The sequence below is a fragment of the Bombina bombina genome, chromosome 5 (assembly GCF_027579735.1).
Source record: "Bombina bombina isolate aBomBom1 chromosome 5, aBomBom1.pri, whole genome shotgun sequence".
Lineage (NCBI taxonomy): Eukaryota > Metazoa > Chordata > Amphibia > Anura > Bombinatoridae > Bombina > Bombina bombina.
Window position 1 is genome coordinate 257,870,831 of NC_069503.1, and position 27,973 is coordinate 257,898,803.

The 27,973-nt window shown below is 36.6% G+C and overlaps 1 protein-coding gene and 1 long non-coding RNA gene across 3 annotated transcripts in view; both read left to right on the forward strand.

Moving 5' to 3' along the window:
• The window catches only part of NEBL (nebulette), a 574,345-nt gene that overhangs the window by 248,316 nt on the left and 298,056 nt on the right, over nt 1-27,973 (forward strand). The gene's annotated exons all lie outside the window — the stretch shown is intronic.
• Nucleotides 1-27,973, forward strand: part of LOC128660226 (uncharacterized) — a 51,948-nt gene that overhangs the window by 18,953 nt on the left and 5,022 nt on the right. Inside the window, exon 3 of one of the 2 annotated variants that reach the window (XR_008402517.1) lies at nt 2,077-2,336. The exons of the other annotated variant lie outside the window; for it this stretch is intronic. This is a non-coding gene — a long non-coding RNA (uncharacterized LOC128660226). Of the gene's footprint in view, nt 1-2,076; nt 2,337-27,973 lie in introns of those variants that run through there. 2 annotated transcript variants of the gene reach the window in all.

Sequence of the window (27,973 nt, forward strand, 5' to 3'; positions counted from 1 at the left end):
AAGATTTTATAGAATGTACTTATTAAGCCATCTGGTCCTGCGGAGTTCTCAGCTGTTTGGTTTTTCACTCAAAATAAAGCTAAAAAAGTTTTAAAATTACCAGATTGTGGTAATGGAGAAGGTAGTGCCTTATCCTCTGCAACATTTTATCATTTTGAACAATTTTGTTTAGAGTGACAGTCAACTTGGAAACTGTTATTGTTTAAAAAGATAGATAATCCCTTTATTACCAATCCCCTTGTTTTGCATAACCAACACTGTTATATTAATACACTTTTTACCTCTGTGATTATCTTGTATTCAAGCCTCTGCCAAATGCCCACTTATCTCAGTGCTGTTTAAAAACTTGCATTTTAGCCAGTCAGTGTTTACTCATGCATAACTCCACCGGAGTGAGCACAATGTTATCTATATGGTACACAAGAACTAGCACTGTCTAATTGTGAAAAACTGTAACATTTACTGAGATAAGAGGCGGCCTTCAAGGGCTTAGAGATCAGCTAATGAGCCTACCAATATTTAGCTTTCAACAAAGAATAACAGGGGAACAAAGCAAATTTGATGATTAAAGTAAATTGGAACATTGTTTATAATTGCATGCCCTATCTGAATCATAAAAGCTTAATTTTGACCTGACTGTTCCTTAACTATATTTTACCTAAATATTCTGTTATCTATTGACTTTACTGTCCCTTTAAATTGATACCCCGTCTCTTGTGGTTTGTAAGCTGTTGCTTTAGAATCTATAGAGCTTTTTATAGGCCGGGAAATGCATATATATATATATATATATATATATATATATATATTTATATATATATTATTTTATTAGAAATTTCAAGCAAAATGAGAAAACTACAAGTCAGTTGGCATACAATACTTGCAAAAATGATACATGGGGCCGATTTAACAAGGTTCGTATCGGCAAGGAGACAGGAGTTAAAAAGCTGCGGTCTTAAGACTGCTGCTCCTTAACTGGTCTGCCGCCTCTGAGGCTGCGGACACCAAGCCGCCTGATCACATATAATCGGGTTGATTGACACCCCCTGCTAGTGGCCGATTGACCACGAATCTGCAGGGGGCGGCATTGCACAAGCAGTTCACCAGAACTGCTTGTGCAATGTTAAATGCCAACAGCGTATGCTGTCGGCATTCAGCGATGTCTGGTGAACGTGATACGCTACAGCGTATCATGTCCACCAGATATTGAAAAATCGGCCCCATAGAGTGATGTACAATAAAGATAATTACAACCTGCAGAAATCTCTCTGGAGTTGGTTGTCCAGGGTTGACTTTATAGTTATGAAGATATTTAAAAGTAATATGGGTTATAATGGTACAAATCAATCCTTATAGGTTAGAGGCAGCAATAGCCAGGATAATGGGATGTATGTATTGTAGGCCATTTAAATTTAAATGTATAAGTAATGTCAGTATATTTATGAAAATCTTAGTAGTGCTATCCAAATAATATATATAAGTTTATGGCAGGGTTATAAACACAATACAAAGAAGTAGAAACCCTTATCAACCATGCACCTACTAGACCATACAATTAATATAAATATCTGAATTCTTTTATTTAGTTAATATCCATAAACATATTGAAGTATATTTGCAATAAAAGGAAATGAAACAAAATTTATATGCGTTAAAACCAACTCTTAAGATATGCTATCCTTCTTACAAAACCCAGAACAATATACCTTCACAATTCAGCCTTATTTATTTAACACAATGGGACTAAAAACCTTTAACATCCAAGCAATACAATTCTAAACAGTGTTTATAAAATAATAGGATAAAATATATATTCTGCTACTTAACTGCAATTTATCCTAATACAAAATTAACCGACAATATCAGAACTTGTATAGATGAGTTACTTAGCCAATTCAGACACAGATTTGAACAATACCTAGGCTTATAACTACCAATTTAAAATACAATATACTTCACCAATTTTGAACCAATTCGTAGCGGTCTTTAGGTCATCTCATTTGAAAGAAGGTTTTTTGCACAAATCAAGGATAAGTTTTAAGCTCCTTGCTGAAGTGAACTTTTTTTTTTTTTCAGGTATATCGCAGCCAAAATCAGATCACTAATTTTCAACAAGTTACAGACAACTCTCCCTTGTGCATTCAACACTCCCATTATATAATCATTGATGACATCATGTGGGTGGCACTACGGGAGCTGACCTTCCCATTGGTTATCTGGGAAGTCTAAATCGGATTGGCCCTTGGAAATTTCATTTTTAACAGCCAGAAAGAACCTTCTGGCTGTAGTTCTCGCAACATAACACCAGGTGGCAGCATACAGTACAACATAGCAATACAATACAGCATTTCTGACATTTTTAAGCAAGTTAATTTTTTTTTTATAAAATGGTTATTTAATCAGATCACACTCTCTGCATTAATCATATATAACCCCAATTACAGATGGTTAATATTAGGTTATTTTTTCTGATTATTCTGATACCAAATATGTTATATTATTAACATTTTATTATATTAAGGTAATTTAACACTGCTAATTATTAGCTTAAAATGCATTATAATTTTATCAGTATTCTGGCATTTCTTTGCAAATAACAGCTTATTTTTATATCTCCAGATTGGTAGTATTTAAAACTCCTGATATTTGCATCCACCCAGATATAGTATGTGACATTTCTGTGTATTTCTTCCTGAATACATAAATCCTGTTTATGTCGATCTGAAATAAAAATAAATGTTAATAATCACTTCTCTTCAGGTCCATAAACATCTATTCATGTTCTTAAACACACAGAGGCTAAGATATTCATGCCTTCAAAATATATATATATATATATATATATATATATATATATATAATTCAATCTTTTACTTTCCATATATATATATATTTAGATGTTAATGTTTGATATCACATAAATATACATCTCATATCCATTAAAATATATATAGTTGTTTTGAAATCATAATGTAAGTCATGGGCCTTCACTGTATTATCCTAACATTCTAACTTTTCAGTAACTTCAGTTGCCAGACTTTTTGTCTCATACTCACCACATGGGGTCAATCCATGAGGAGTTGTAAGAGTCTTTAAAACAGCATATTTCCTGTTTAGCCAGCAGTGCAGATGTGTATTTGATTTTATTTGGGTCACCTTCCCCCAAGAGGGGTTTTTGCAGTAAGTCTTCAAATAGAGATTCAGTGAGATAGAACTGTTGTATCACACGTGTCAAATTCCAAAGGGGTCCTTGAACACATTCTTTTCTCACCTCACCAAATGTTCTGAGGTTATAAAAATCTGCATATATAGTCAAATGAATAGGGTCACTGAGCTATTTCCTTTAGAAAAGAAATGTTTGTGTGTTTTACACTACAGGGGCCGTGCTTCAAAAAGGCTCTACTGATCGTCAATCCTGATAGACGTGTATTAGAAGCTGTGTTCAACAAACTCATGTTTAATTAATCCTGAGTTCTCATCTAACATATACAGTGTATAAAATATACATATATATATATATATATATATATATATGTACACATATGTAATATTCATCATAATATTCATATACTCTGACATAAATCCCCCTTCCAACTTCAAATAGATGTAGGACACATGTATTTGAATTGGCTTAAAGTCAGTGGTATTTGATGAGGATCAACCGTATACCTCATAGACAGTCTCTTATGAAGAAAGTTTGTTATTTTGAGCTTTCATGTTTATCAGTTAGGCATCTTTAAATTACAGTATGTCTTTAGTGCATTTGGGGATATGACACTTCATTCTCCCTCTATGACTTGTAGTTGGGACCTGGGATGACATGCCCGCAGTTGATTTATATGTACCCATTTATCTATGAAACCTTCATTTTTGGGGATCCGTATTTTATAGGCCACTGGAGATATTTTGTCAGTAATGACGAAAGGACCTTTCCATGAGGGAAGAAATTTCTTCTCCCTAACCTGATCTCTTCCAAAGTTATAAAGATAAACTTTATCATTTATTTCATATTCCTTTTTGGACGTTTTGAGATCATAATAGGTTTTAGTGGCAGTTGCGGCTCTTTCTAAATTCCTTTGAGCAAATGCAAAGGCATATTGCAGGTGCTTTCTTAAGTTCTCCACATATTGATGTGTATTAGCAGCGTTTATCAAATTTTGGTCTGATGTACGGTACAGCAGATGCTGAGGTAGAACCATTCTTCTACCAGTCATCAGCTCAAAAGGTGACATCTTGGTAGCACTACTTGGAGTTGCTCTTAATGCCATTAAGACTAGAGGTAGTTTTATATCCCAGTCTTTACCTGTTTCACTCACAAACTTTTTGAGGATTTTAACAATGGATTGGTTGTAACGCTCTACACCACCACTTGAGGCAGCTCTATAAGCAATATGGAGCTTTCTTTTAACCCCTAGTATTTTCCACATTTTTGTCATCACTTCGCTAGTGAAGTGGGTCCCCCGATCTGATTCGATTCTTTGGGGCAAACCAAATCTGGAAAATACATGGTTGATGAGCAATGCTGCACATGTTTCAGCACTATTGTTAGGTGCACTAATGCACTCTACCCATTTAGTGAACAGGCATGTCACTGTTAACATGTACTTGTTACCTCTTGATGACCTTGTTACCGGACCAATAAAATCAATTTGTATATCTGACCATGGCATTACCATCCCCCTTTTCTGCAATGGCGCTCTATGCGTTGGTGCAGTGGGTTGGAACTGTGGACAGATTAAACACCCTTGACAGTAGGTTTGAACATCTTTCAACATGTGTGGCCAAAAAGCGTAGTCACGCAATATTTCGTACGTGAGTTTGGCACCGCGATGACCAGATGTGGGAGCATCATGGGCATGTTGAAGCATTAGACCTCTGAACTTGGTGGGTACTACCCACTGTTGGATGCCAGTTTTGGAGGTTCTAATTAACAAACCATCCTGTAATTTGAATTGTGATTTAGATTTTATTAAGATTCTCAGATCTTCTTTGCCAATACAATCATCTTTTGAGATGGGGTTGCTTTCAGGATCTTCTATGTGTTTATAGAAGATGCCTACAATGGGGTCTTCTTTTTGACTAGTGATCAGGTCCTCACTAGGAGAATCCTGACTCCATTGTACCAAGTTAGGCTCACTCTGTTGTTTTGCCTGGTTTCTGGTAATGGCTTCTACCTGAATTGCACCCATTAAGTGTTCAATATTAAGGAGTTCTCCAGTTATGGCTCCTTGTTTGGCTAATGAGTCCGCAAGGTCATTGCCTTCCTTATCAGGACCTAAAACTCTGGAATGACCCTTGGTCTTTTTCCAGTGTATGGTTAAATCATTGGATACTACCAGATTATCAATCTCGCAGAACAATTTGCCATGCTTGACTGGTTTGTTATTGCTTTTCTGCATGCCATTTCTTTTCCAAGTTGGCAGGTATTCAACAAAACTGTCACGCACATAATTTGAGTCAGTTATGATCACAAATTCATGAATACCATGTTCAATAGCCATTTCAATGGTTTTGAAAACAGCAGTTAGTTCTGCAACTTGACTGGATCTTGGTCCAATGTTGAAACCTACAGATATATTTGAGAATCCATTTGCCCCAGTTATACCAATGCCAGCGACTAGTCTGCGCTCATTATCAATAGTGGCATGGTAAGAACAACCATCAACATATACCCAAGGTAATGTTTGACAATGGTCCTCATTGTACATTTTATATGGGGAAAGCAATTGTTCTTCCAGAAAATCATCTTCTGATAATTTTTCCCCAGGGTCTCTAGCAGTACAATCGTGGAGCTCAGCAAGCCCTTGTGCGACTGGATTCTTTTTATTCTGCTTGTAGCGAATTTCTAAGGGCCAGCCTTGTAAGGAAAGAGTCCACGCTGTTATGCGGCTATTAGACAAATTCCCATCTCTTATTCTCTCACTTTGCAAATATAGCAAAGGCTGGTGGGCCGTTTCTACAATAATTTTCTCGCCCTGTATATAGCTGCGGAAATTTTGTAGAGCCCATACAGTAGATAAGAGGGCTTTTTCGCAATCGTTAAACTTTATTTCTACTGGGGATAGATTTTTGCTCGCATAAGCAATGGCTTTGTTCAAATTATCATGCTTTTGGTATAACACAGCACTCATGCTTATATCTGTGTAACCTGTCTCTAAGAAGAAAGGTTTGCCACCTTCAGGGTATGCTAAGCAAGGTGCTTGAGTGAGTTTTCTCTTCAGCTCTCTGATGGCTGTCTCTTGAGACTCACTCCAGTGCCATTTCACATCTTTCTTCAGAAGAAGTAGTAGTGGTTTAGTTAATTCCGCATAATTATCAATGAATTTGCGAGAATAATTTGTCATACCCAGGAATGATCTCAATTCCTTTAAGTTAGTTGGGTTTTTAGAATTCACTATCGCTTCTACCTTTTTCTTCTGGGGATTTAATCCGTCAGAAGTAACTTCATGTCCCAAGAAGTTTACACGAGTGCGGCACCATTGAGCTTTTTGCAGGGATAATTTGACACCTGCCCTTTTAAGTTGGCTGAGGACGTGTTTAAGCTCTGCAATGTGTTTTTCAAAGTCTGTGCTTTTGATTAAAACATCATCCACATAAGATAAGGTCCCCCTTTCCAGTGCGTCAGGCATAGCCTTATGCATGAATACAGCAAATTCATGTCCAGAATTTATGTATCCAAATGGAAGTCTCTGGAATGCATACTGAATCTTTTGGAAGGAGAATGCTAGCTTATATTGGTCCTCTTCATGTACCTTTATGGTCCAATATCCCTGTGCACAATCAATGGCAGTGAATATTTTGGATCCCTGCATTTGTGCTAGACACTGGTCAATGTATGGTACAGGCCAGCCAGACATGTATACTCGTTTGTTTAGCTGTCTTAAGTCAGCACACAAACGCCATTGTCCATTGGGCTTAAGGACACCTAGAATAGGATTATTATAAGAGCTGTGCACCTGTCTGATAATACCTCTTTCTTCCAAATTCCTTATGATCTCTGCAAGAGAATCATATGAGGCTAAGGGAAGTCTGTATTGTTTGACAAATACAGGTGGCGCATTAGGATCTGTTTGTATTCTTGCAATGTGCAAGTCTGTGGTACCACAGTCATAAGAATCCTTAGCGAAAATATCCTTGTACTCCATCAGGAGTTCTCGCAGCTGTTGGCGTTCATCATCGCTAGAACAGCCATTGGCTAAGGATATTTGCTCTTCGACTATTTGCTGAAATCCTGGAAAGATTTCAGGCTGTCCTATTTCATAGGCTTCTTCCAACCTAGAGGTGAGATCCCCTTGATTATAATTTATATTGCTCCCATGACTCTGGGGATTGGGGTAATCTTGCTGTTTGATTGGCTGATCAAACACTAGAGAGGCTTCTTCAATTTTACAGATGCCTTCCTCTGAGCTGAAGGGATAAATAGACTGAATATTAAATAGACCCTCTGGCATAGATGCAAAGGATTGTTCTATTAATTGTTCTTCAGTTAGGTATCCTTCAGGTATTAGCCCAATTACATTATTATGGAATCCAAAAGTGTAATAACTTGATTCCAGTGCATATCCTATGGTAGTTCCCTTGGATAATGTTATATCCTGTGGGGTCATGTTATGCACAATAATATTTATTGGAACAGTTCCAATATTCACCATAGGAGTGTAGGTTACTGAGACACCCAGATTTTGTATTCTATGGGAGAGGCAAATCAGTGTTTCAGAAGTTTTTAATTTCTGACCTCTCTTTACCTGTAAGGGTAAAAGAAATTTATCAGCCCCAGCAGGAATTATAACATCGCTAGTTACCTGCATATTCACAGCATATGGCAATTGCTGGTTTGATTTCAGGGCTGCATTTTCATCCTGAAATACTTCAGGGTCCCCCTTTAACCTGCTCCAGAGGCAAGAATTAATCAAATCTATTTGTATGGCATATCTATGTAAGATATCATTGCCAATGTATATTTGATTATGGGGAGTATTTAAAACTAAAAACAGGTGCTTCACTGACTTATTACCAATAGAGATAGATAATAAGCACTTAGCTGTGATGTTATAGCTTTCAGACCTGTCATCCAGGCCGTTGACACAGTGGTCTTGGGGAGAAAGATATTTAATCACTTTAGGTTCAGCTATTTGCGCTAATAAACCTTCGCTTATATAGCTAGCTTCCTGTTTTAAATTTATTTTAGCATACTTGGTTTTACCAAGGTCATGCACTTGTATAGGGATAAATAGATCCTCTTTAACTCTCTCAATCCCTGTGAGGTATTGAGCATGGTCTCCCCCTTTAGGGATTTTAGGATCCCCCTTGTGGAGTGATATGGTTAATATATCGCCATCTAGGGAGATATTCGCTATCTTTCCGGGCGAAATTTTAAAAGTATTACCATCAGAGCCACTAAAAGGAGTTTGATCATCTATTTGTAGAATAGTGATTTCAGGTACAGAGTTATTCCTGAAATGAATCTCCACAGCATCTGGTTTCTCTTCCACCACGTGACAGCTATGTCGGGTGCGAGATGTACCAGATTTTTCATAATTGATAGGCCATTTAACTTGTGACCAAATTACATTATTTATGCAATCAATTATGGTGCTTAATCGTTTCAGGAGATCACTACCAATAATTAAACGATCAGTTGGCAGATCCACTATAATGACAGGGTGTCTTATGACCCTGTTCCCCATTTTAAATTTTAACCAGGCAGTACCGTAAACTTTTAGGGAGTCACCCCCAACACCTATTAGAGAACCGTCAAATTCTTTTATTTTAGGTTTGTGGGGTGTTAGCTCATTTAGCTGTGTGTAGTACCTGTGGGATAAGATAGTTGCCTGTGACCCAGTGTCAATTAATCCCCTGATAGGGTTGGAGACTGAATCTTGCAGCTCAACTAGTACATAATATCTTCCTGCAGTTTCTATCATTTCACACATAAAATTTGCATTCTTGTACATCGGTGGGCTTCGCCACGTTTTACCTGAATTCGCTGTGTCATTCGATGCAGAGGAACCTTCATACCTACCTGTTTCCTCTATGACAGGGTTGGTTGGATTCTTTTGTACTGCATCTGTGGAGATAAGGTTAGGAGAGAGCTGCAAGGGAAGAGATTTGTTAACTTTTCCCGGATGAGGTTGCTTGTCATCACGGCCAAATCGTCCGTTTCCGGTCTGTGGGGAGATAACATGATTAGTATCATTGATATTTATTATTACAGTTTGTATATCTCTACCCTCCCCTTCAGGTGATACTGCAGTATTTATGACTGTGCCTGTGGTCCACTGCTGACCACTGGCTGTACCCCTAAAAAAGTATTGTTCGGTTGCTGAGCCGTAGATTTTTGACTCATATTAGCGATTTGTTCGCTCAACCGATTTAATTGGGTAAACAGCATATCTACCTGATTGTACAAGTTACCTCTACCCCTGGGCCTATCTCTTGGTGCCCCATTGTACTGATTCCTGGACCATTGCGTTCCCTCAGAATCAGGGCCACTATTTCTATTCTGGCGTGGTTGCCCCTGGGGTTCAGCTTGTTCAGCGTTAGTACTTTGGGGAGCATTATATACCTGGGATGTCTGGTTACCCTGAGAATATCTTCGCCGTCTATTGTATCTACCCTTGCGCGGATACCAATTATTTGGTGAGTATTCTCTTTGTGAGTAATTATTCACCTGATTATGTCCCCCACTTTGGTTATAGTCTCCCTGCGCCTCAACCTGTGTAGGGGGAGGGGCAGAATTAAACCTCTGTGGAGATGGCCTGTTTTGACTGGCCACCTCTGCATAAGTCCTCTTGTTAGACTCCAAATTGAGGGGGCTAGGTGACACCCTAGTTTCTGCCACAATTTTGGGTTTTGACTCCTTTTTAACCCCCTGCTCACTGGACTGCTGAATAGAGTATAACTTCGTACTCTCTTTGATCAGCCATTCCAATGAGCAGTCCTCATCAAAATCTCTAGCTAGGTTGATTTTGATGGGTGTAGGCAATGCTTCAAAAAATAAATTTACAAATTCTGAGCCATCAAATCTGGGATTATCTTCAGCCATACTGTACGCATTTTTCAATACAGAAAGGAATTCGACTGGACTCTGATTTGCACGACACTTTAAACCATATACCGCTATTTTCGCGGCAGTTTTAGTGCGATATTGCCCGAATTCTTTTCTGCATTGTTGTTTTACCCCATTCCAGGAATGAATATTCATATCCTTTAGTGAAACAAAGAATTTGTGATGCTTACTGTCAAATACCCAAGGCAGAAATTCAATTTTCAATTTCTCACTTGTAACATTCATTATAGCTAACGCATTTTCAAAAGCCTGTAAATGATCAATTACAGATGTTGTTCCCTTATTGGAGAATATAGGTACTGCGCGTTGTACGAAGGTGATTATTTTATGGGAATCATAGACTTTATCAGACTTAATTTGGGACTCTCTGTTAGAGTTTCCCTCCCCCGCATCAGCTGCGCTACAGCTGTCCTCTGGATTTACATCCTGAGGGGATTGTCTATTTGGGAAATCTACTTCTGACCCGTTAGGGGTCATTTGTCTATGTTGTTCTATATATTTTCGTACCTCGTCCCTGATGCGTTCGCTAAAGGAGTTAGCATAATCTGTATTATTCTCATTGCTAATATAGGGGTTTTCATTATGGCGATATGACCTTTTTAAATCGCTTAATTCTCTCTGGCTTTGCGCAAGCTGTTTATTTAAATCTTGTATCTGCGCGATTAAGTCCATATTGTGCTTATCTAAGGTGGCTAGGTTTTGGGCAAATTCATCCATTTTATTTTTGGCTATTTTTAAACCCTCTTCGCGTCTGCGCGAGGAACGAATACTATTTTCTAGCTCCTGTATTTGCAATCGTTTGTCTGTGACACAAAACGACATTTCGTCAATTATGCATATTAAAAGGGGCCAAGATTTTAGTATTAGTTCTTCTCGCTTTTTGGGATCTTTGCATTGATTAATCATTAATAATTCCTGGAAGAATTCATTCTCTTCATTCCACATATTATTATTAACGGTAATATTTTTAGCCCTAGTTTCAAGCGTATCCATAAAATCATTTAATTCACCCGCAATATTAAACTTCCCTTTAAGGTAACTTAAGATATCTTTCTTAAGGACCTGACCTTTAGTAATAGGTATGGTTATGGGACCAATTTCATTGCTATGTATAGAATTAAATGAGTCACTTCTGGCTACGGACATTATTATATTGGTTTAGTACTTAGTTAAACTAAAACGCTAATACAATTTTTGCCAATAAAAAGAGAGAAGGAAAATTTTTATATTTCAAAAAAAAAATATTATTAATTTTGAAATATGAAAAATTAATATTTCGAAATATGAAAAATTAATATTTTTTATTAACTTTGAAAATATGAAAAATTAATATTTTTGATTAATTTTTAAATATGAAAAATTAATATTTTTATTAATCTTTCAAAAATTAATCTTTAATAATATTTCAAGATATTAATATCAATCTCGAAATATGAAAATTAATATTTCAACTTTTCAAAAAAAATTATATCTTCAAAATATAAATATCGAAATATGAATTTTTTTTTTTATTTTTTTTCTCTTTTATAATAATTTCTATTTACTTACAAATATATTATATCAATTATGATGGATATTATTAAATCTCAGCAGTGCCTCCAATTATTATGTCAGTATATTTATGAAAATCTTAGTAGTGCTATCCAAATAATATATATAAGTTTATGGCAGGGTTATAAACACAATACAAAGAAGTAGAAACCCTTATCAACCATGCACCTACTAGACCATACAATTAATATAAATATCTGAATTCTTTTATTTAGTTAATATCCATAAACATATTGAAGTATATTTGCAATAAAAGGAAATGAAACAAAATTTATATGCGTTAAAACCAACTCTTAAGATATGCTATCCTTCTTACAAAACCCAGAACAATATACCTTCACAATTCAGCCTTATTTATTTAACACAATGGGACTAAAAACCTTTAACATCCAAGCAATACAATTCTAAACAGTGTTTATAAAATAATAGGATAAAATATATATTCTGCTACTTAACTGCAATTTATCCTAATACAAAATTAACCGACAATATCAGAACTTGTATAGATGAGTTACTTAGCCAATTCAGACACAGATTTGAACAATACCTAGGCTTATAACTACCAATTTAAAATACAATATACTTCACCAATTTTGAACCAATTCGTAGCGGTCTTTAGGTCATCTCATTTGAAAGAAGGTTTTTTGCACAAATCAAGGATAAGTTTTAAGCTCCTTGCTGAAGTGAACTTTTTTTTTTTTCAGGTATATCGCAGCCAAAATCAGATCACTAATTTTCAACAAGTTACAGACAACTCTCCCTTGTGCATTCAACACTCCCATTATATAATCATTGATGACATCATGTGGGTGGCACTACGGGAGCTGACCTTCCCATTGGTTATCTGGGAAGTCTAAATCGGATTGGCCCTTGGAAATTTCATTTTTAACAGCCAGAAAGAACCTTCTGGCTGTAGTTCTCGCAACATAACACCAGGTGGCAGCATACAGTACAACATAGCAATACAATACAGCATTTCTGACATTTTTAAGCAAGTTAATTTTTTTTTTATAAAATGGTTATTTAATCAGATCACACTCTCTGCATTAATCATATATAACCCCAATTACAGATGGTTAATATTAGGTTATTTTTTCTGATTATTCTGATACCAAATATGTTATATTATTAACATTTTATTATATTAAGGTAATTTAACACTGCTAATTATTAGCTTAAAATGCATTATAATTTTATCAGTATTCTGGCATTTCTTTGCAAATAACAGCTTATTTTTATATCTCCAGATTGGTAGTATTTAAAACTCCTGATATTTGCATCCACCCAGATATAGTATGTGACATTTCTGTGTATTTCTTCCTGAATACATAAATCCTGTTTATGTCGATCTGAAATAAAAATAAATGTTAATAATCACTTCTCTTCAGGTCCATAAACATCTATTCATGTTCTTAAACACACAGAGGCTAAGATATTCATGCCTTCAAAATATATATATATATATATATATATCATTCAATCTTTTACTTTCCATATATATATATATTTAGATGTTAATGTTTGATATCACATAAATATACATCTCATATCCATTAAAATATATATAGTTGTTTTGAAATCATAATGTAAGTCATGGGCCTTCACTGTATTATCCTAACATTCTAACTTTTCAGTAACTTCAGTTGCCAGACTTTTTGTCTCATACTCACCACATGGGGTCAATCCATGAGGAGTTGTAAGAGTCTTTAAAACAGCATATTTCCTGTTTAGCCAGCAGTGCAGATGTGTATTTGATTTTATTTGGGTCACCTTCCCCCAAGAGGGGTTTTTGCAGTAAGTCTTCAAATAGAGATTCAGTGAGATAGAACTGTTGTATCACACGTGTCAAATTCCAAAGGGGTCCTTGAACACATTCTTTTCTCACCTCACCAAATGTTCTGAGGTTATAAAAATCTGCATATATAGTCAAATGAATAGGGTCACTGAGCTATTTCCTTTAGAAAAGAAATGTTTGTGTGTTTTACACTACAGGGGCCGTGCTTCAAAAAGGCTCTACTGATCGTCAATCCTGATAGACGTGTATTAGAAGCTGTGTTCAACAAACTCATGTTTAATTAATCCTGAGTTCTCATCTAACATATACAGTGTATAAAATATACATATATATATATATATATATATATGTACACATATGTAATATTCATCATAATATTCATATACTCTGACATAAACAATAACAGGAACCTTTGATCACAGTGAAGAAAAGCAAAAAAATGTAAAAAGGAAAGGGTAAAAAGGAAATGCAGTGAAAAAAAAGAGAGAAGGGAAACCGGACCCATGATAATGGTAAGTATGAGGGAAATTAAAGAAAAAGTTAATATGGCGGAAAGGGGAGGTTAGTAAGTGCCCTGCTAAGTCTGCAAAGCTAAGGGGCCTATTTAGCCAAAGTTCCCATTTGTGCTTGCATAGAACTTACTCTTTATAAGTACCTTATCCACTTTTGCAATAGATTGGGGCTGCGGACATTAATCCGCCCGATCCTATACTTTCTGGTTGATTTACATCCCCAGCTAGTGACCGATTGACTGTGAATCTGCAGGGGTCGGTATTGCACAAGCAGTTCACCAGAACTGCTTGTGCAATGTTAAACCGCTGTCGGCATTCAGCAATGTCTAGCGGACATGATACGCTCAGATTGTCAGCTTTGAGATCTTCTCTATTGGATGGGCTATAATTTTCTTTTTACATTTCTTAGTATATTCAAAATTTTATAGCTGTTGGACCTCCAATAATAATCTTAGACTCACCATCACAGAGATTTAAGATCATACCAATAGCATTGACTCTCCAAATAACCATCCAAAATACCAGCCTAGATATATGATAATCTTATAGAAGTACCATTTAACTTGACTCTTTTGGGAAGGAATTTAACTAAAAAAGGATCTAATACGGAGTCCATATTGCATCACTGTTAGTTTGCCTGTGATTAAACAATTTAGATTTTGTAACAGAAGCGTATAAAAATGTATAAAAATCATCCTCCCTAGGCGGCCAATAAGCAAATGCAGCAAGTCAACTATCTGGTTTATGCAGTTTGCAGCATTTTGAAAAAACAAAACAAATGTAATTGCAGATTTTTCTTTCTGGCCTTTCAAGGGGGAATAGAACAAAGCAGAATTTTTACACAAAAGCAAGAGTTATTTAATATCCCTTTTGATGCCCATGTAAGTCTGTTCTTTTTCCTTGTCCCTAGCATAGTATGAATTATATGTTAAGTTATTAATCGTACTATAAGTTTGGAAATCTGTGAAATGTGTTGTAGATAAAGGGAAACAAATAAATTTGTATTTTAATTTAAATGTGATGATAACAGAAGGCAGATTATATGATGGAATATTAGCAGAACTGCACCCTTATCAACCCAACAAGGACTAAAAGCAAAGCAGAAAAGAGTGTATTCACTATTGGCAATGTGATAAAATACCACAATCTTCTTGGCAGGCTTTTTAAATGTGTTTTACAATTGCATGTGTAATATATCTTACTTGATGAAACGGCCAGGATCTTGTGGCCGAGAAACGCGTCTAAAGATCACCTAATAAATTGCTTTTATCCTATTATACACCAAGCCTTACTTGCTTTGGCTTTTTATTTTCGCTTGCCAAGTCTACTCTACCATCGTTAGAGATTTTTACTTATTTTGTCTTGTTGAGGACTGTCATCTCTAAATACTAGCTTCCAGTGTTGGTTACATACAGAGAGCAGCCGCACGCTGCTTTTTTCTACAGCACGGCTTCAGAGGATTCGAATTTGATCTACAGAGGAGAGCCCACAGCCGCTCACTTAAGAATTCGGACACCATCTGGTTACAGCGTACTGACTGCTGCAAAAACGTCAGTCTGCTTATTCGCACCACTTTCAATAAGGGTGCCAATACTCTCGTGAGTATATTTACATCTGATTCTTTCTCACTGTGATTCCTGCTTTTGAAACCTACTTGCACAATAAGGCGCTGTCTTTTTTTGCACCACTATTGGCAATGTGTTAAACTACGTGTGGACAAGGTTCTCCATTTAAGAACTTGTCTGCACCGCTTTGAGGCATATGGGCAGCCTGTTCGCTTTCCATATGTACAATTACACACTCAAGTGAGCGTGTAATGCTGCCCCCTCCCCTCATGGGACCAGTCGTGCAAGAGAAGGGCTTGTCTATCACCGAGTGAGTTTGTGGCTGAGAGGTGACGGAGAGTGTAAGAAGCAGTGGTCTAATGATCTCTGCTACTTACTGGTTCACATGTGCGCACCTGCCCCACAAGGTCTCCGAAACAGCTTACGCTGCTTAGTACATGAATCGCTATATATTATCAGAAACACAATTACAACCTCTTATCTATTTTTCATAATATTTTACTTTAAATATAGAGTAATGATAGCAATAGTTTTATCCTTAGTCAATGACATCTTCACTGCCCCACCTTTAGGGGCCAAATTATCAATGTCTGTCCGACATGTTAAGCTCTAGCGTATCATGTCCGACAGATATCGCTGAATGCCGACAGCATACGCTGTCAGCATTTAACATTGCACAAGCAGTTCTGGTGAACTGCTTGTGCAATGCCGCCCCTGCAGATTTGCAGCCAATCGGCCACTAGCAGGGGGTGTCAATTAAAACAATCGTATAGGATCGGGCGGATTGATGTCCACAGCCTCAGAGAAGGCGGACCAGTTATGGAGCAGCGGCCTGAAGGCTCGCACGGAAACGGGTATTCTATGGGACCCTTGATAAATCGACCCCATAGAATGAACTATTAAGAGTGTGCTATACTGAGAATGAGAATATGCTCAATACTTAGGGGCATATATATCAAGCTCCATAACTTGTCCGCCTGCTCTGAGGCAGCAGACAGAAATCAACCCGATCTAATACGATTGGGTTGATTAACACCCCCTGCTAGCGGCCGATTGGCCGCGAATCTGCAGGGGGCGGCAGTGCACCAGCAGATCACAAGAACTGCTGGTGCAATGATAAATGCCGACAGCATATGCTGTCTGCATTTATCAATGGGCAGAGATGTGCAGCGGACATGATATGCTACTTCGTATCATGTCCGCTCACACATTGTTAAATATGCCCCTTAATCTCTTAAAAACTTGTATGAGTTTATTGTTAAAGGGTCATATGTTGAATTCTGCATAGAATTTCCAGTTATACCTAGTATACATATTACATTTGTTTTTTGCTTTGGCTTGTTAAAGCCAGGTAGGGGTATATCATGGCTAAGGCCAACTAGACCTGTACCTAGGGCAACAAACTGTAAAAATAGCATGACTCTCCCATGCTCTCCAATGGAATAGATAAGTCTCACTGTTGCATGCTTTTCTGTGTGTCTAGCAGCATTAAGCTTAGATGTAAATAAGCTTCTGCACTGACCTAAGCCATCTTAAGCTTAGATGTAAATAAGCTTCTGCACTGACCTAAGCCATCATTATTCAGTATTTAGTGATTCTGGAAAACAGCACCGTACTTAAATAGTGAACTCCACATTCTCTGGTGGGTGAAAAAGAATGCACATTAAAAGCTGGAAAATACATCTACTACACTGTGCATTGCATAATGTGCTCACTATAGTTCATTATTTTATGGGGAATTGATTCTGAGGATAATGTCCCTTTTAAGCAGAATACAATGGGAGCTAAACATGTAGCCACATTTTGTTAAAATTGTCTTCTTTATTGTTCTTATGTCTTCAAATATCTCCAAATTACAGTTGCTAAACAGGCACAGCGAATTAGCAAAGATGTTTCTACAAAATTGCTGCTTCAGTTATTTTTGTTAGCAATGTATGAATTCCTGTCTAGGTACAACCTGCTGATGCACAGCTTTGACAACACATTGTTTATTGCACTAAATTAAATAGTTAATGTTTAATACTGCTGTACTAAGTTTTATCACTCCTTTCATAATGCAATTTTCACACAGATTTTCAGGGAAAGACTCTCACAAGAACACCACATACTTCAGAATACTGAGGTTATTGAGGTATATACTGGCCCATGTATAATACTAAAAACACATAGTCAGGTATTGTTTCAGTAGTCCTTTTGTGCACATTCATGGTTCTTCGTATTCACACTATTACCCCAAGAGCCAAAATGTACCTCCTGCAAGCTGATGTCAGAGTGTACTTACCCTCTAATTAGTGTGTATAATGTCCTAGAAGAGGTGAGTAAATAAAGCAATTTTGATATATAAACTTATACTGAAATCAGTAGTGGTTCTAGAGCTTACATTTTGGGAGGCTAACAAAAGTAGCTCACACAAAATATAGAGCCTCTTGGCAGAGCATGCGCAGCAAGGGTGCTACATGTGCGTTCGTAGGTGCATTGCACCCCCATAGAACCACATCTGACTGAAACATACATCTGGGTTGTGTAAGTAATATATATATAGCCATTTATACTCTTGCTCTGAGAAAATCATAAAAAAACCTCAAGTGTCTGGTCAGAATGTGCAAATGGTTTACTAAATAACCAGGATCTTAACTAAGTCCTTGAACAGGTTCATTAACATGAGCTTTTGGGCATATAGTTAAAATACCTCAGTGTAAAAATGAGCAAAACAGAGATATCCATAGCTATATAATCAGATAAATGGAATTTCATAACTCTGATTATTCAGATCATACATCTAAAGGCAAAAGCATTGGGAGACCAATATAATAATATATTATATATAATAATGTAAGAAATTATATAAAGTTCATCATTGAATTAAAAAAGATACATTTTGTTTGATGGGGATTGCATATGGAGTGAATTTCGGTGGGTAGGGCTCAGGAGAGCAGTTAAAGGCACAGTCAACACCAAAATTGTTATTTTTTAAAAAGATAAATAACTCCTTTTCTACCCATTCCCCAGCTTTGCGCAACCAACATTGCTATATTAATATACTTTATAACATTTAAACCTCTAAAATTATTTCTAAGCAACTACAGACAGCCTCTTATCACATGCTTTTTTGTTTGTTTTTCACAATAGGAGACTGCTACTTCATGTGGGCCTTATAGATAACATTGTGCTCTCTACCGAGAAGTTGTGGCTAACACTGCACGTATTGGCTAAAATGCAAGTCAATAGATAATAAAGAAATAGCCATGTAATCAGGGAGCTGTCAAAAGAGGCTTAGATACAAGGTAATTATAGAGGTTAAAGGTATATTTATATAACTGTGTTGGTTATGCAAAACTGGGGAATGGGTAATAAAGGGATTATCTAACTTTTAAAACAATACCATTTTTGGAGTTGACTGTCCCTTTAAGGGTAAGAGTGGTGTTGGGAAGTTATGGTTAATAGCTTCAGGCGATCATGACAACATATTGGGGCAATTGCAGTGGTGTAGATTGTGTTTGGATGAATTATACTGGGACACTGTGTCAGCTACTAACATTAATTGAAGGGGGTAATGGTAGGCTAATGTGAATGTGCACTTGGGGAAGGGCACAGCACAATTAGATTTAGTTAAGGTAAGGAAAACAATAATCTGATGTGTTAAATCATTTTATTATTGTACTGTTTTCTTTCCATTTAAATATATATATATATATATATATATATATATATATATATATATATAATAAAATTAAAATAATAGAAAATAATTTGAAAACTGGGTTTTCTGATGGATTGAAATAGCTTTAAAATGAAAAGACTGTCACAACCTGTGCAAAACATGTCATGCTTATCTTCTAATGCATTGGCAGAAACCCTCAGAATAAGAAAATATCTTTACATAATGATAAAGATGCATAAAAAAGTAATACCATTGTATTAGTAATAATTCAATAAATCTGCAAAATATCTTTAAAGTACAGTATGGAAATATTATACTAAGGTTTTTTTAGAACTAATTGTACACATGGGTAGCCACATTTTGCAAGTTTCCTAACTAATAATAGAGGCAGCCTGATGACCTTCAATCTGTTTCTTCTGTTGATTATTACAAGCTAGAAATACTGTCATTATAGAAAAAGAGAAAGCAGAGAATGGAATGATAACTAATGGAGATATAGGAATATATCAATTAAATTGATAATAAAGCTTGTGAATAAGATAGTTATTAATGTATTTTTGGCTGAAAAAGGAATGCTATTGCTACACACCTGAATCTTTGGTTTGGGGTTTTCATTCTTGGTATTAACCCCTTAGTGACCAGACCATTTTTCAATTTTCTTACCATTTAGGACCAGGGCTGTTTTTACATTTCTGCGGTGTTTGTGTTTAGCTGTAATTTTCCTCTTACTCATTTACTGTACCCACACATATTATTTACCATTTTTCTCGCCATTAAATGGACTTTCTAAAGATACCATTATTTTCATCATATCATATAATTTACGATAAATTTTTTATAAAATATAATGAAACAATTGAAAAAACACACTTTTTCTAACGTTGACCCCCCAAATCTCTTACGTATCTACAACCACCAAAAAACACCCATGCTAAATAGTTTCTAAATTTTGTCCTGAGTTTAGAAATACCCAATGTTTACCTGTTCTTTGCTTTGTTTGCAAGTTATAGGGCAATAAGTACAAGTAGCAATTTGCTATTTCCAAACCATTTTTTTTTTTTTTAAATTAGCGATAGTTACATTGTAACACTGATATCTGTCAGGAATCCCTGAATAATCCTTCACAACTATATATTTTTATTTTTAGTAGACAGCCCAAAGTATTGATCTAGGCCCATTTTGGTATATTTCATGTCACCATTTCAGCGCCAAATGAGATCAAATAAAAAAAATTGTTAACTTTTTCACAAACTTCAGGTTTCTCATTGAAATAATTTACAAACAGCTTGTGCAATCATGGCACAAATGGTTGTAAATGCTTCTCTGGGATCCCCTTTATTCAGAAATAGCAGACATTTTGGTAATTAGAAGCCCTCTAAATGCAGCTGTGCACCACACTTGTATTATGCCCAGCAGTGAAGGGGTTAATTAGGTAGCTTGTAGGGTTAATTTTAGCGTTAGTGTATAGATTACCCTCCCACCTGACACATCCCACCCCTTGATCCCTCCCTAATCCCTCTCAAACAGCTCTCTTCCTTCCCCCACCCCACAATTGTCACCCTCATCTTAAGTACTGGCAGAAAGTCTGCCAGTACTAAAATAAAAGTTTTTTTTTTTTTAGATATTATTTTTTTTAATACATATTCTGCAGTGTATGATCCCCCTTAGCCCCCAACATCCATGATCCCCCCAAACAGCTCAAACCCTCCCCTCTCTACCTATTTGCTGACATCTTGGGTGCTGGCAGCTGTCTGCCAGTACCCAGTTTGCTAGAAATTAGTTGTTTTTTTATAAATAAATAAATACAAAGACCTAATTTTTTCTGTAGTGTAGCTCCCCCCCCTCAATACCCTACCCCCTCCCAGATCTCTTTCCCAACACGTATCCACCTCTCCCTCCTTCCCACTCACTAATCTTTTTGCCGTAGTGTAGCAGTCCCACCCGCTCCCGCCCCCTCCTGCCCGCTCCTGGACCTCACACCTCCTCCCGCCCCCTTCAGCGATGGGCCGTCCACCAGCCTCCCTCCTATCCCTCCCACGCCACCAACGATTGGCACCATCGCTGGCCGATGCAGAGAGGGCCACAGAGTGGCCCTCTCTGCATCAATTGTTTACCAGAGGGTATTGCAGAATGCCTCAATATCGAGGAATCGCTGCAATACCCTGAAAGCGATCACGTTTGCTTCCAGCGCTTAAAACCCCTGAGGACGTACAAGGTACGTCCTTGGTTATTAACGACCGTTTTTTGTAGGACGTACCTTGTACGTCCTTGGACGTTAAAGGGGTTAAAGCTCAAATGTTGAGGTACTCATCTATGAAGCACTATTAGGCGCAAACTAAATTTCCATTTGTCGGGTTAGCACGACTGAAGACCTTGTGTAAAGGCTAAATAAAAAGTTGCACCGAATGCAACATAAATACATTAAAATAAAGTATTACACTCATATAGACATAGACATACTATCTTATAACAATTATTCATATAGATATTAATAAAAAGAAATTATAAGGGTTCAAAGGTATATGGTATGAGCAGCTCAGTGCGGTGAACACTTGAAACAAATAAATTAGCTTTCTGTATGAAGTATTTTATACTTCCTGAATGAAATTCCCCTTTATTTGTTCCAATAGTCAATCCTAGCATTTCACAAAAGGACTTCAGATATCAAGACCACCTAGACTTCAATGAGGAACACAACAAGAAAACAAATGCCTTTAGCTTGTGCGCTAACTAGGGATGGGCGAATGTGTAAATTTCCGAATTTGAATGTTAGAACGAATGTTATTACTGAAATTCGATTTATAAATCCGAATGTTGATAAGAACGAATATTCTTAAAAATTCTATAATCGAATGCTATTTACAGTTTTCGAATGTCACTTTCGAATTCGAATGTTTATAATTAGATTGAATGTCCACATTCAAAATTTCGAATTTAACATTCTATTTAACAAATACTATTCAGAAGTTCAATAGTTCATGTGGTAGGGAGGGAATCTAGTAAATTGATACATAATAGATACAAATATATAATTTTGAATGTTTCTAGATAGAATATTGCATAATTTGAATATTACATTTAAAGAAAGCATTAGAAATACTATTACAAACATATAAATTTTAATTTTTCAAATTCGAATATTGCATAATTCGAATATTACATTTAACGAAAGCTTTAGAAATACTATTACAAATGTAAATTAAAATTTTTCGAAACAAATATTTTTGAATGTAATCGTAAAATTTGAAACCGACCATTCGAAAATCGAATGTTAGAATGTTATGTAAACATTCGAAATTCGATTTGAACGAACGAATGTGTTAAAATTCGTTTCATTTTTCAAATGTTACGAAACATTTGCCCATCCATAGCGCTAACCTGACACCACGTGAAACCTACAACGCTAACCCTAAGTGAGTAATAATAATTTTATATTTCAATGTTCTTCACCTATTTCAAAATGTTTGTTTATTTATAAATATTTATTTTTATATTTATCTGCTTTTTTTTTTTAAATTATATATCTAAACCTATATATTTTTATGAATATAGGTATAGAGGTATAGATTTATATACAGATAAATATAGAAATAAATATTTAGAAATACAAAGAACATTTATTCAATAAAAATGATTTTTCTTGTTTTCAGGTATTTGAGTGGAAAGGGTTCCAAAGTATATATACATATGTATACATGCGTATATACTGTATGTGCTTATATGTATGTATTTAAATATATACATATATAAACACATAAATACACATGTATACATATATATACATAATGTATATACATAATATACATATTTAGACATGTATGTGTATATATTTTATAGCACTTTCTATTCAAACACCTTGTCACATACCATATACCTTTGGACCCTTATAATTTATTTTTTATTAATATTTCTATGAATACTAATACTTTATTTTAATGTATGTATGTTGTGTTTGGTGCAACTTTTTATTTAGCCTTAACCCTTTACGCAAGGTCTTCAGACTTGCTAACAAGACAAACGCAAATTTAGTTTGCGCTTGTGCGGTTGCGTTTACTTTTAACTTGCTATATGAGTGCAAGTTAATGTAATATAGAGCCCATGCTAGCAATAGGGTGCCACTAATCTGGCTCAATATAGCAAAGTTAGCATAAAATTATTGGACCCCTCTCCTACAAAAATGAATAATGCTCAGGTTCATGCTTCATTCATCATTTAACCGACAATTAATTTTTGTTAAATAAATCTTTCATGCATCTAGATTACACTATCCTTATAGTGCTCCACATATGAGTACCTCAGCATTTGAGCTTTAACACCAAGAATGAAAAACACAAACCAAAGATGCAGGTGTGTAGCTATAGCATTAGTTTTTAAGCTAACAATTCCAATAATAACTATCTTATTCACAAGCTTTATTATCAATTGAATTGATATATTACTGTATCTCCATTAGTTATCATTCCATTCTCTGCTTTCTCTTTTTCTATAATGACAGTATTTCTAGCCCGTAATAATCAACAGAAGAAACAGATTGAAGGTCATCAGGCTGCTTCTATTATTAGTTAGGAAACTTGCAAAATGTGGCTACCCATGTGTACAATTAGTTAAAAAAAAACCTTAGTATAATATTTCCATACTGTACTTCAAAGATATTGTGCAGATGACTTTATTGAATCATTACTAATACAATGGTATTACTTTTTCATGCATCTTTATCATTATGTAAAGATATTTTCTTTTAAAATTAATGAATGAAAGTCCCCTTTATTTGTTCCAATGGTCAATCCTAGCGTTTTCACAAATGCTAGGATTGCTTGTTCACTAGCGTTTTACTTTCAAATTGTAATACGAGCATGTTACAAGTTTACTAGCGCTCATGCTTGCTCCACTTGTAATTTGGCCCATTGTTTTTCCTATATCTAATGTAGCACCAAGCTTGAATATTTACTGTATCATACAGTTTTGAAAGTAGAATATACATAAAATAGCAAACATAATTATTAGGTGTGTCACAGGGGGGGACTTTAAAGATGAATAGGATGTTATACCCTTATATCATTTAATTTAATTGGCAAACCTACTTTTCTGTCAGCCCTCATATCATCCAGCTGATCCACTCAATTTAATCACTACTACTAATCAATAGACATGTGCATGGCGAAAAAATTTGGTTCGGATCGATTTGGATTTTTTTGAATTTCGGTTCAGATTTGTAACCTATCGGCTAGCAACTGGTAAGCCCCTATTCTTTACACAATTAAACTGGTCAGCCCCTAGCCTTTATACAATCAAACTAGTCAGCTTCTATCCTTTACACAATCAAACTGGTCAGCCCCTAGCTTTTACACAATTAAACTGGTCAGCCCCTAGCCTTTATACAATCAAACTGGTCAGCCCCTAGCCTTTATACAATCAAACTGGTCAGCCCCTAGCTTTTACACAATCAAACTGGTCAGCCCCTGTTCTTTACACAATCAAAGTGGTCAGCCCCTATCCTTTACACAATCAAACTGGTCAGACCCTAGCTTTTACACAACCATTCTGGTCAGCTACTATCCTTTACACAATCAAACTGGTCAGCCCCAATCCTTTACACAAGCAAATTGGTCAGCCTCTATCCTTTACACAATCAAACTGGTCAGCTTCTATCCTTTATTGGTGACAGGTTCCATGTGCTATTATTTTGGTTTAAGGTCCTTGTCATTCTGTGTACTAGAACAGTAGTAGCTATGGTATTACTGGATATTTTTAATTTCCTACAAAAGTTGAAATTATTTCAAAGGTATTGAAAGCTAATGGATGGGCCAGGTTATGTGTAAATGTGTCAGCTAGGAAAAATAGATACAAATTGTCTGCCTTAAAATGTAACTGCTGACAATTTTTTAAACCAAATTGTCTCTCATAACTATTATCTGTGTCCTTGATCTGTCACCAAGATCAGTTCTGTACCAAATGATGTCATTACTCTAAGAGACATTTCTTCTGGGTGGCAGAAAGCCTATCACCAGTTAATTCCAAGACACATTTTAAGTGTCAGAATACTTACAGGTCTGTTTAGCAAATTATGATCAGCGGGATTCTTATCAAGAGAATATATCCTCAGTTTCTTGTGAATACTCTGAAGAAGTAAAATGTGTTTTAAAAAAAGCTAATTGCAATTGCAGGATACAACACTTAAAACCAAATGATAACCTGGTATCTGCTATGCAAAATGGTTATATTCTATAGGGATAACATTTTATAAATATACTTTAGCACACACATGGACTATTTACAGTTTGCTAAACATGAACCTGATCAATACACTTTCTGCAAATCTGCATTTTTTTGCCTTTTGCAGTAATTTCACAAGTTACTATAACTATACGTATTGCTTGGTAAAGTCTTTAAACGTTTCTCTCTCTCACTGATCTGAGCACGTACGTATATGGAGACAATCTGTCTGTACTCTGGGTGTGAATATCTCTCTCCCCCCTCTCTTTTGCGCTCTCTCTCCCCCCTCTCTTTTGCTGTCTCTATCCCCCCTCTCTTTTGCTGTCTCCCCCCTCTCTTTTGCTGTCTCTCTCCCCCTCTCTCTTTTGGTGTCTCCCCCCCTCTCTTTTGCTGTCTCTCTCCCCCTCTCTCTTTTGCTGTCTCTCTTCCCCTCTCTTTTGCGCTCTCTCCCCCCTCTCTTTTGCGCTCTTCCCCCCTCTCTTTTGCGCTCTCTCTCCCCCTGTTTTGCGCTCTCTCTTCCCCCCTCTCTTTTGCGTTCTCTCTCCCCCCTCTCTTTTGCGCTCTCTCTTCCCCCCTCTCTTTTTCGCTCTCTCTCCCCCCTCTCTTTTGCGCTCTTTCCCCCCTCTCTTTTGCGCTCTTCCCCCCTCTCTTTTGCGCTCTCTCCCCCTCTCTTTTGCTGTCTCTCTCCCCCTCTCTCTTTTGCTGTCTCTCTCCCCCTCTCTTTTGCTGTCTCTCTCCCCCTCTCTCTTTTGCTGTCTCTCTCCCCCTCTCTCTTTTGCTGTCTCTCTCCCCCTCTCTCTTTTGCTGTCTCTCTCCCCCCTCTCTTTTGCTGTCTCTCTCCCCCTCTCTTTTGCTGTCTCTCTCCCCTTCTCTCTTTTGCTGTCTCTCTCCCCTCTCTCTATCTCTCTCCCATCTATCGCGCGACCGCGTCCGGTCACGCCCACTTCACGTCCGGTCATGCCCCTTCACGCCCGGCCACGCCCCTTCACGACCATTCATGCCGACCACGCCCCTTCACGCCCAGTCACGCCTCCGGTCACGCCCACTTCTGCAACGGCGCAGATCTTCAGCTAGGGACTCAAAGGCCAGGTGTGTTTGTCCTCGTGCTGTCTCTACTGCGCATGACAGCTTCGGACAAACACACTTGGCCTTTTATTATATAGGATTCTGGTGTACAGCAACATTAGAAATAGGATAGTTAGATTTAAAAAAACACCAGTGGTCCATACATTGGAGAAAAAAATACATCCCACATGGAATGTATCTTAATTCTTTATTTCTTTCATGTAATTGTCAAGAGTCTATGAGCTAGTGACATATGGGATATACAATCCTACCAGGAGGGGCAAAGTTTCCCAAACCTCAAAATGCCTATAAATACACCCCTCACCACACCCACAATTCAGTTTTACAAACTTTGCCTCCTATGGAGGTGGTGAAGTAAGTTTGTGCTAGATTTCTACGTTGATATGTGCTTCTCAGCATTTTTGAAGCCCGATTTCTCTCAGAGTACAGTGAATGTCAGAGGGACGTGGAGATTGTTACCTATTGAATGCAATGGTTTTCCTCACGGGGATCTATTTCATAGGTTCTCTGTTATTGGTCATAGAGATTCATCTCCTACCTCCCTTTTCAGATTGACGATATACTCTCATATTCCATTACCTCTACTGATAACCGTTTCAGTACTGATTTGGCTATCTGCTATATGTGGATGGGTGTCTTTTGGTAAGTATGTTTTCATTACTTAAGACACTCTCAGCTATGGTTTGGCACTTTATGTATTTATATAAAGTTCTAAATATATGTATTGTACTTATATTTGCCATGATTCAGGTTTTCAGTATATTTCCTTTTGCAGACTGTCAGTTTCATATCTGGGAAATGCTTTTTTATCAAAATTTATTTCTTATCTGGGGTATAGTCTCTTTTTCAAATTGACTGTCTTTTAAATTTGTGGGCAGAATTAGGCTCGCGAGGGCGCAAAATGCCAAAGTTTATTGCATCATTCTTGGCGCAAGATTTTTTTGGCGCGAAGTTACATTCGTTGACGCAAATTCATCATTTCCGGCGTCTTAGTTGACTCTGAGGCCCATATTTATCAAGCTCCGTATGGAGCCGTAATTTGGTTTTTAAGGTTTTACAGGCTCCTCCATTTGAGCCTATGCATTCTTTAGACATTAAACTACTTTCTTGGAAAGTGTTGTTCCTTTTGGCCATCTCTTCTGCTGAAAGAGTTTCTGAATTATCTGCTCTCTCTTGTGAATCTCCTTTTCTGATTTTTCATCAGGATAAGGCAGTTTTGCGGACTTCATTTAAATTCTTACCTAAGGTTGTGAATTCTAACAACATTAATAGAGAAATTGATGTCCCTTCTTTGTGTCCTAATCCTAAGAATTTTTTGTAAAGATCCTTAGAGAGATCTTTACATTCTTTGGATGTGGTGAGAGCTCTGAAATATTATGTTGAAGCTACTAAAGATTTCAGGAAGACTTCTAGTCTATTTGTTATCTTTCCTGGTTCCAGGAAAGGTCAGAAGGCTTCTGCCGTTTCTTTGGCATTGTGGTTAAAGCTTTTGATTCATCAAGCTTATTTGGAGTCGGTAAA